General features: G+C 36.5%; 1 protein-coding gene across 1 annotated transcript in view; it reads right to left on the bottom strand.

Moving 5' to 3' along the window:
* Window positions 1–10,410, bottom strand: part of LOC128527602 (NACHT, LRR and PYD domains-containing protein 3-like) — a 159,120-nt gene that overhangs the window by 108,196 nt on the left and 40,514 nt on the right. The window lies entirely within an intron of this gene.

Below are 10,410 nucleotides of genomic sequence, written 5' to 3' on the forward strand. Positions count from 1 at the left end.
TGTGCTTCACTGAATATCCGCCAGATGGCGCATGGAAGGACTTTATTTAAACGCCAGACCAAGTACTGTACAACAAAGAACTGTGTATAATTACTTAGTCTAAAACAATATTGTTTCCAATGCTGAAGCAAACATGAATTTTATTTTGCTTTACAACAGATCTTTCATGATAAATGTGTGTATATGTGCTTCATATTATTTTCATAGTGATGAAGTGAGATGCCCAAATTCGTGCTTTAAAATTCTTAATAAGTTTCTTATATATTTTTTGTAATGTTTTAACAGGGACAAAACAGTGAAAGACATGGCAATGTCTCGGTTTACATGGTGTTGAAATTAATTTAATTTCCTGATAGTAGGCTATCTGATAGTCTTAACTATGCGAATGTCCTGATTCGTAAATATGCCAACATATCTTATTTAAAACGTAAAAAATGTGTCGACATCATCAGAAGACATGAATGAACTATATATATTATATTATTAAGTAAATATTATCTTATGGCCACAAACTTTTTCGGGCTTTTTATAATAATCATCATATTTGCTGTTTGTGTCCAGCATTTAATAATTATTTCATACATTATTTACCCACGGCTGGAAATAATAGCTGGAATGTGATGTGATTGTGAATTCATGACTAAAATAAAGCAGTTTGTCTTTTGTAAAGTACTTTCACTTTACAAAAGGCAGCGTTTTTTCAAAAGGTTGATAAACGCGTGTTGTACAGTATATACACCGCGACAGCGCGCGCAGTTACTCACTTCTCACCTTTCATGTAGGTCTGCTCGGACTAATTAGTTTTAAACCCCTCAAAAATGTGTGTGTATACAGCCCCAAACCTCCATCAGTTATTAACAATAGCATCTATTTAGAAAAAATGACCCAGTGATTTCGGAGCTTCAGGAAATCTCCCGGCGCTCTGGGCATAACACCGGGCCAACTCATGTCGGAAAGAATTTATAAACGGTTTCTAAACGTGGGCTATTGTTTTTTTTTTTTACTTATAGTATTTGTTAATTTAATTTAAATGAGGTTTGGGCTCAGGACTTCGATTCGGCATCGTGATTCTCCTCTTTCATTTACTCCATAGTTTTAATCAGCGCTCAGCCGCATGCATAAAGTTCTCCAGAGCGCACCGGCAGAAGTAGACTAATGATTATGAACGCGTCGGGAAAACAGCAAGCAGACTGACTCTGACCATTTAAAAAAACGTTTGCGTTCATTTTCTGACGCGCTCAAGTTCACCAAAAACAATACAGAGCAGCGCACCTTATTTGCTTTCAAACATTTATAAAATCACGTTTTTTCGTTATTGTGAGTGCGCTTAAATAAAAGTTCAGTCTTATAAAGGCATGTAGTCTTATATAGTTTTATTATATAATCCTTAGAGTCCTCATCTGTTACATTTTTGAGGACAATAGTTTTTTTTCAGCCTGTCACGGCGTGCGCCCAAATCAATATCGCTCCTCGCTCACTAGTTAGGCCGCCTCCCCTTCGGGGTTTGTTGGTTTACAGTGGATTTTACTACGCGGTGTGAATGAGACGCGCGTACACCACGCGGAAGTGCGAAATGCAAACGGGGCAATTGGAACGCGCCCCAGAGACTTCAAAGAAGAGCCAGCGCGAGTGGACGGAGGCAGGAGCTGCTGTCCGCGGATGGCCGTCGTACTCGTATTTTATAGCGCAGGGTGCAAATCTGAGATCATTGGCATGGGTAGCTCAACAGCATGTCATGTGGGCATTATAAGACTAAAAAGTGGCAGCTGGCACGCCTAAAAATAGACGCAGGTTAATTTTTTTATAGTCTAAATTAAAATCCTCCTCTTTAGTGCCTCCTATTCCTATTAATCCTATTGTTCTTTTAGTGTCACTGCGTGTGCTTACAATGCCAGACAACATTCAAATGCAAATTATTCACTCTCCCCAAGTGTGAATCAGCTGTTCTCACCTATACATATTAACCTATACGTTCTCACCTAAAGTGTTTAGGTAAAATTCCACCTATACAAGTGTAAAAAATATGAAAAGAAAAAAAATAGGAAGGGGCAAATACTTTTTCATGGCACTTCACATGTAGTCAGATTGTTCCACTGGGCTGAAACTGTAGCAGGTGGAGTTATAGCACTTTTCAAATCACACTAACTATACACTGATATGAATAACTTTGAATGATGAATTCTATGTTAATATAATCTCGGGCTTGCTCCACATTATAAAAGCAAAGCGCGGAGTTTAGTCCGAAATCAGGGAAGTAGGTGATGTGGTGGAGGCAGTGGCGGTTTTACACTGAATTGCTCCCCGGGCGAGACTCCCCCCCCCCCCCCCGTCAGCGCCACTTTTAACCAACAAAACCCCCTCTCTGACGTCTGCTCGGTCTTGTTAATTTGTTTTAAAACCCCCAATTCTGCAAATTCCCCCAGCAGCGAAACCGGTTTGATGACTTCACACCTGTTGTAAAGGTGAGATGGGGGATTACAGTAACTGTGGGTGCGCTTCACCTCGGAGCGCGCTGTCGCGTTGTATTCAATGAATAGACTAAAACAAAATCATGTTTGCTTCAGCATTGGAAACAATATTGTATTAGGCTAACTTTATTAAAGATTATACACTTTTGTATTCTTTGTCCACACACGTGGGCATCTTAAATTTTTAGATATTGATCCTTTCTCGATGCAGCGAATTTTCTGAGCAAATTAATAATAATTTCCATGAATGAAAAGCAGGAAGAAGAAAAGGTTACGCGAAAATAAGAAAAAGCTTTAGAGGTAAATGCTGTGAAATGCTTCAAATGAACAGATTCTGCCTATAACAGGTCAGGGACAGTGAGGCTGGACCCAGCAGCGCACCACATCCCACATCATAATACATGCTGATGATGACCAACACGTCTCCCCTGATCTACCAGAGCCAAGTAAAAAGAATGGCAATCAAACAGAATAAAATTAGTAGCAGCACTAACTTGTGCTAGTTATTATGATGGTGGTCAATATTAATTGAAATAATGTTTCTCAGCATTATTTCGTGTTAATATTGACTACCATAATAATTAAAATAAGTAACTAGTTTACTAGCGTGAGCTACTGCTGCTACTGATTTTATTTCAGCTTACCTGTTCAGTTTTATTGCCATTCCTTTTAAAAATTTTGCTTTATAGATTTATATGTTGTTTGTCTTGATGTTCTTTTTTTTTCGTTTCTTTGACCCAATATATGTTCAGTGATACTTCAAATAACATGTTTAAATAGCATTGATTTCTGTATTGTGTTATATTTTTATACTAGTAACTGGTGTTATAAATGTATCTCTACATTAATGAGCCAATGTATTATGGTGTGGGCTGCTGTGGGCCAGGAAGTCCAGGGCCACTTTTTGGTCCCAGTCCGCCCCTGTAATAACGAATGGAGAAAGCGCAGTCGAAGCCCGGGGATTCTGTGTTCCGCGGGGGCCAGTCGTGAATAGCTGACACTCACGGCCAGTCGTGAATAGCTGACACTCAGTGACAGCCAATTAAATTGAAGCATTTTTGTTGCTTTCCACATGGTGTGGCGTTGCTTAAATAATATCCGTATAATATCCGTATATCCTATAAAATCGTCCAGACCTTGGTTCGAATCCCGCTCTGGGTGAAAATGTAATAAATGTGAATCTTTTGTTTTACACTTTTTGCTTATGATAATCATTAAATTATAGCAACTGTGAGGTGAGTGCTAATGTGTTTCATAGCTTAAGAAAAAAAAATTCTCAATTGCAAACATGCATTTAGTACTGAAGCATAACTTGATAATGTAATGGCTATATCGTGGTATTTTAGCGAATAGCACCGGAATTTTGAGTACTGGCCGGGAACGAACCCGGGTCTTCCGCATGGCGGGCGAATCACCTACCACTGAGCCACCAGTACCCGTCTGCGTTTAAAGCGCATAAATATAGGCTAACATCATACATCTTTGTAGTCCTTTTGCACACGCGCGGGTACGTTACAATAATAATAATAATAATAATAATAATAAATTTGGAGAACTACTACTAATAATAATAATAATTCTGAATGAAAATGAAGAATAAATACATATCAGTTTGAGCTTGACACGTTTATGAGCTCTGTCGCTTGCCGTCAATGGGCGCCTAAGAGACATAACATTTTTCGGCTTCAGTAGACACACAATACTTTAGACTGAAACACGACTGCCCCCTACAGGTATTGAAGGGCATTTTCACAGCTTGCCGCGCGCACTCGCGGCAAGTCGTGGGATCCCTTTTCCGAAAACGTGCGTTTTTAAAGACCAGATCTGTATTGATTCAGATCAATTATTCTATTCTATTCTATTCTATTTTATTCTATTCTATTCTATTCTATTAATATTTTAAATAATCTGTGTCTGTAGTATAATCCTACATTGTAGACAGCTGTTGCAGCACGAGGTGTACAGTAGATACAGTAAGATGCAAGAATCATTGTATAAGCCAGCATGCATAAAATTTATGAAACTTTTTACAAGCAGGTTTGTAATAAAATTCTGTCTGTAATTCAGTATGTTTACTGTTCATTTATAGCTTTTCCCCCTTATACCTTTGTTAAAGATTATTTAAATGTAGATATGATCACTAATTATAAAAGATTTTGATGCATCATGTCACATACGTCTGTTATGGATATAAAAAGCCAAACATGATGGCAGTTCTTTCAGCCTTCAATAGTTCATTAAAATGCAGCTGTGGTTTGATATAACTGTATTATTCCCCTACAGGGCTCTATCCTAAAGATAGTGGATTATTAATATGTCTGGCTGTCTGGATATATAATAGACACCTCCAAACTGTTCCCCGCTCATATTCCTCTGGGACATAAGAGTAAACCATATAAACACGTTGTTTGAGGTCTCGGGAGAATAGAGTAAATTGACCAATAGCGCCATCTGCTGTTTTGGAAGAGGAAGTTGCTCCATTGCATTTGTAAGAAAATAGGTTGGCGCATTTGTGAAAAAGTCAATTATTTCTTTGCAAAGCAGATTGTGTTTGTTTGTTGAATTTTGGCACATAATTAACTCCATAGCAAACTGGAATCTTTTACTTTTATTTTTCCTCCTTTTGCTGATTTTACGGAAATGTGACATTGGATTGTCATTAAACAGATTCATCTTCCACACTGCTACAGCCTTTTTAACCATTTTGGTCTCCCTGAGGGCTGTTGTTGCAGTACATTTACTATAGAACAGTCACCACACTTGGACCACACTTGTGCTACAGCACAAGAGAGAGAGGAATTATTGTCTTAGTTGTGATCATGTGACGCTCGGCAGACGAAGTGTATACTCGTATGGGAAGTGTATTTTATCTGGTTAAAATCTATAAAACCTTTTGCTTGTCTTGTAAAACAATCGCAGACCAAGTAAATCACAATCCAAGATTTTACTGTAGTACAAAATATATTTACAGTACCATCTTTAACTGTTTTGAGTTAAGAAACATAAGAAAAATAATAAGTTTTTACCTGAGAATCTCCAGTTTACAGTGTGGGTTCATCAATCCAGTAGAAAGCCCTTTGACTCCTGAATCCTGCAGTTTATCACTGAGGTCCAGCTCTCTCATAAATGAATACTCTGAGCTTTTACTAGAACGTCATCGCGTTTCTCTCTGAGATTACAACCACACAGTCTGTAACAAAGTAAAATCATTTTGCTTGATTGCATGTAATATAAAACATTCATACACCTTTCTCTCATTAAGAAACAAAACGAAACACAAATATGCAGATGGTGTCACATTTATCCTGTTAAACAGTGATGCTCTTATTTTTAGTTTAGTAAAGGTAGAATGACTGTGACTCATTTGAATGGTCTGAGTGAGTTTTAAAATATTTGTAACACAGTGCAACATTGGATTGTATGCATAATTGGTTCCAGAAGTGTGCTTGTACATCAAAAAACTCATATATCAAAACACTTGTATATCAAAGTGAATTTCCCCCATATAAAAATAATGGAAACTCAGACGATTCATTTCACAACCCAAAAATATTCACATAAAAAGAATTACTACAAAGTATAAAGTAAAAAAACAAAACAAATTAACCTGCACTTCACCTTTGAAAAATGCAGAGCTAAATACAGTTCTGTAACTAATGCCTTTATTGACAACAACAGAAAGGCATGAAATAGTTACAACAACTAATGACACACATGCTCTCTGCTTTCCATGTTCAGATGCTTTGTGTTCCGCGCTTTTTGAACAAGCAAATCCTTACCATTAGTACAGCCATCTAGTGGATAGGTGGGTTTATTGTTCATCTGTACACTAGATGGCAGTAGTAATAGTAATGGTAAGGATTGGCATGTTTAAAAAGAGCGGAGAACAAAGCAGGTGAACGCGGGAAACAGAGAGCGTGTGTGTCATTAGGTTTTGACACAATCACTGCAAAAGAATCCTAGCTGCAGTGATTGAGACCAGCATGAGAAGAAGAGGAAGGATGGGGGCTGCTGTGTAGGACACACACACACACACACCTCTGTGTGAGCACACACATACCAACCCCGCGTGAGCACACACACTTACAAACACAAAATAAAAGATGCGAAAAAAACTTTGGTTCAGTTGTGATAATGTTACTCTTTGCATCGAAACAAGAAGTGTATGCGTGCCACATGCGATACTTGATATTTGGTACTTGTTCAAGTTCAAGTTCAAGTAGGCTTTATTGTCACTTCAACCATATACAGTTAGTACACAGTGAAACGAAACAACGTTCCTCCAGGACCAAGGTGCTACATGCAACATAAATTTACAACATAAATTAACAGAAAAACTAAACTAGCTAACTAAAAGGCCTAGTTAGCTGGCTAGCGGAGACAAGACAGATTGACCTAACATAAATTACAACATAAAGTAAAAACTAACTAACTAAGGAAGACTATCTACAGAGTTTTTACAGACAACAGACAACATAAAGTGCACGTGCAAATGTGCAAACAAAAGCAACAAAGTGACAGTGCGACAACATAACATGATAATAAGGTGTTGAGGTGATGAGTTGAGGTAGTGACAAGACTCGCTTGTTTATCAAGACAAAATTTATTAAAGATTTTTGCTCATCTTGAGGAACGCTCGCAAACCGGGTTACTTGCAATCCGAGATTCCACTGTACTCTCATCATGTTTTTTTGTTTTTTTTTTGCATTGAGAGATGGCACTTTTAATTTTGTTGTACTTGTTGCAATGACAATAAAGACTTTTATTTTATTCTAACAAATTCATACATTAATACAAATCATAGGGAAAAAACCTATTATAAATAATAAAAAAAAAAACTACAGTGCTTTCCTGGATATCATGGTTACTGGATACAAGTGCATTAAACAGTCCTCTGATGCTGCATATTTCTGGAGATTAAACACTTTCAGATCCTCCTCTAAGTTCGTTAACAAAAAAACCACTGCTAACCACTGAAAGAGGAGAACAACAATCTCAACAAAGAAACTGCTGGAGAATGTTCCGGAGTCTCCATCAGCATCACATCATCAGTCAGGTAAGCAGCAGCTGACGAGCAAACTCAAGGCCAGCTTTCAACCTTTAGACAGTTGGAAATGGAGTAGCTGAATGGTGTTTAGTTAAATCTCAAATGTTTTAATACATTTTCTTTGTTCCATTAGATACTAAGCAGCTTCAGGAGTTACAGACTTTGGACAAACTTGTTGGACATCCACCACAAGAGAAGACTGATGTAGCCAGTGAGAGAGAACTTTTCCAGCCCAGTTCTTGGAGCCCTTACATACAGCAAGCAACTAATTTTCCCTTTAAAATTTTCTTCTCCTTTTTGACTGATTATTTTCACTGCAAGATTGTCATAATGCTGTAGACTTTGTGTAACTCCTGTATAAATCATACTTTGAGTTGAGCAGTGTGACACTTAATATCTTTGTCAGGTTGGGTGACATTTTGTATCATTTAGTGTTGTATCATTTAGATTTTGCTGGCGTCTGTTATATTGTATAAATTGAAGATTTATTACACAATAAAAACTATGTTGTAGTTTGCACATCTAAGTTTATTTTATTTATGCATTTATTTTTACACATGGGCTCGGTTTACAAATTTAGTGGTAATAATAAACCATAATATTTTTAATATTATTAACCTGCTGGTTTTAATGTTGTGGTGGACAGAGGACAGTATGGACACTGACGGGTCTCAGGTGGTGTTTGTTGTGGCTCATCACTGTATGCTGTTAACTGAGGATTTTTTATATGTTCAATAAAACTATAATATTTCTCACTTGTGTTTCATACATCTCATTTATATCTGGCTTTTATCTCATTATGGTCTTGTATATGCCTAAGCAAATGCCATAAGCATATTGCATAAGCATATTATAAAGAAATAGATAGATATATTTAATTAAATTCAATATATTATGAAGTATATTGTTAAATAGTAAATTACATACATTAAGATATACTGTATATTTCTCAATATATGAATAGCGGCAATTCCTTATGTATTTTTCAATATATTAGAATATGTTAATACAATATATTATTCAGTATATTGTGAATATATTTAGATCAGAAGACTAAATCATTCAATATATTGACAGTTAATATATAGAGAAATATATCTTCTTTGCAGAGGGGTCGTTCTCAAATTGCCCTCAGTGTGTGAATGTGTGTATGTGTATGTGCCCTGTGAGGAATTGACCATTGTCCATGGTGAACCCCGCCATGTCTCCTGAAGTCTCATGAGATAGACTCCAGGTCTCCCACGACTCTATATACAGTATACGTGGTAAGGAAAATGAGTGAATGAATGAGGTAGAGTGAAAGTTTTATCACCTGACAGCTCCAGGGTCTTGGGTTCAATCCTCAGGACAGGTGAGTCCATAGAGTTTAATGTTGTTCCAGGTTAAACTGATGTGGAATCATGTTGAATGTGTGAAAACTAATTGTAAATGTAACAGTTCATGTAAAACGTACATTTATTTCATTCACATGAAGCCTGTGTACATATTTGGAATGAGTTTAATGAAATGTTCTCAGTGTAATTTCCTTTTATTTAGTTGAATTTATTGGTAGGATTAGAGCAGCATCTATTTGTGGTGCTACTAATGTGTGTGTTATCAGTGTAGTGAAGAACTCAGACTTTATGTAATTAATAAAATCATGAGTCTTGAAGAGTAAATAAAGATTTTACTTATGAGCACAATTTACATAGATACTGAATATAAAACATAATTCATAAATTAACAACAGATTCAGTCTTTTCTTTAGTTTTATTTTTTATAAACATGTTTATTTCAGTTTATACTGAATAAGAGGTTTAGTGTTAAAAGACTCTGTGGAACAAATCACCAGAAACCAGAACATGGCCAAAACAAACACTTACTTTTTAAAATACTTCATTGTTCAGAAAGTGAGCAGTAAATTCACTGAAATAGGAGACAGTCACATACAGGACACAGGACACTTTTGTCTTCTTCTGTCCTACATTGATGAGTTTCTTTGAAGTTTATCTAGTACTATTTGTTTTATGGACTGGAGGTGGGAGAGCTTGTGTAGCCCCTGTTTAGCCTCTAGTCTCTGTGTATTACTGGTGTTACTGGTTTCATTACTCTAATTCTGTTCTGTGATCTTATATAAACCTCCTGAAGACTGAATTCTGGGTTTGTTGAGTGTCTGTTCCACTACTGTCCTGGTTCTGCTGAGTTTAATCACGATCCACACTGCTTCCTAACTTATTGTACACACTGCTTCCTTTCTCCCATCAGAGGAAAGTTTAATTTCACTTATGAAGGAATCATGTCTGTAAAAATCAAAACAGAAAAAACATGTTTTAAATCTGTACCCTGTGTCTCTTTTTCTTTGTAATAATCATTAAAATTACACACGTATCACATTTGGTTAAACTTATAAACACAAGAAATCTGGCATGAAAGTAAAATAAACTTGAAAAATGAGATTATAACTGCAGTGGTATTTCTGTGAACAGAAACGGATCAGATGAAAGTTCACTTCTATTAAATCAGAACTGTATAGTTATTATCATGAAGTGACAAATTACTGTTGTGTTTTAATTCAGTTCCTAAAGGTATATTCTATGTGCTTCTCTCAGTATGATCACCAACATGCTGCTGATTTGAGCATTTATATTCCTCTTTCACTTCACTCTTACAGCTACATTATATTCTACAGAAAGTACACATTCTGCACTACTCTGTCTGTGTGTTAAGTTTACTTACACTAGTCGTCCTCCTGAACGCTGCAGTAATTTCTCAAGTTGTGTGACTGAATTTCCTAATTATTACACGTCAGATCCAGATCTTTCAGATGTGAGGAGTTTAACTTTAGTGCAGCAGTCAGAGCAGCACAGTGTTTATCTGTTATACTGCACTTCATTAACCTGCAGAGAGAAACATTTT

This window comes from Clarias gariepinus, chromosome 7, assembly GCF_024256425.1.
Source record: "Clarias gariepinus isolate MV-2021 ecotype Netherlands chromosome 7, CGAR_prim_01v2, whole genome shotgun sequence".
In the NCBI taxonomy this organism is placed as follows: Eukaryota; Metazoa; Chordata; class Actinopteri; order Siluriformes; family Clariidae; genus Clarias; species Clarias gariepinus.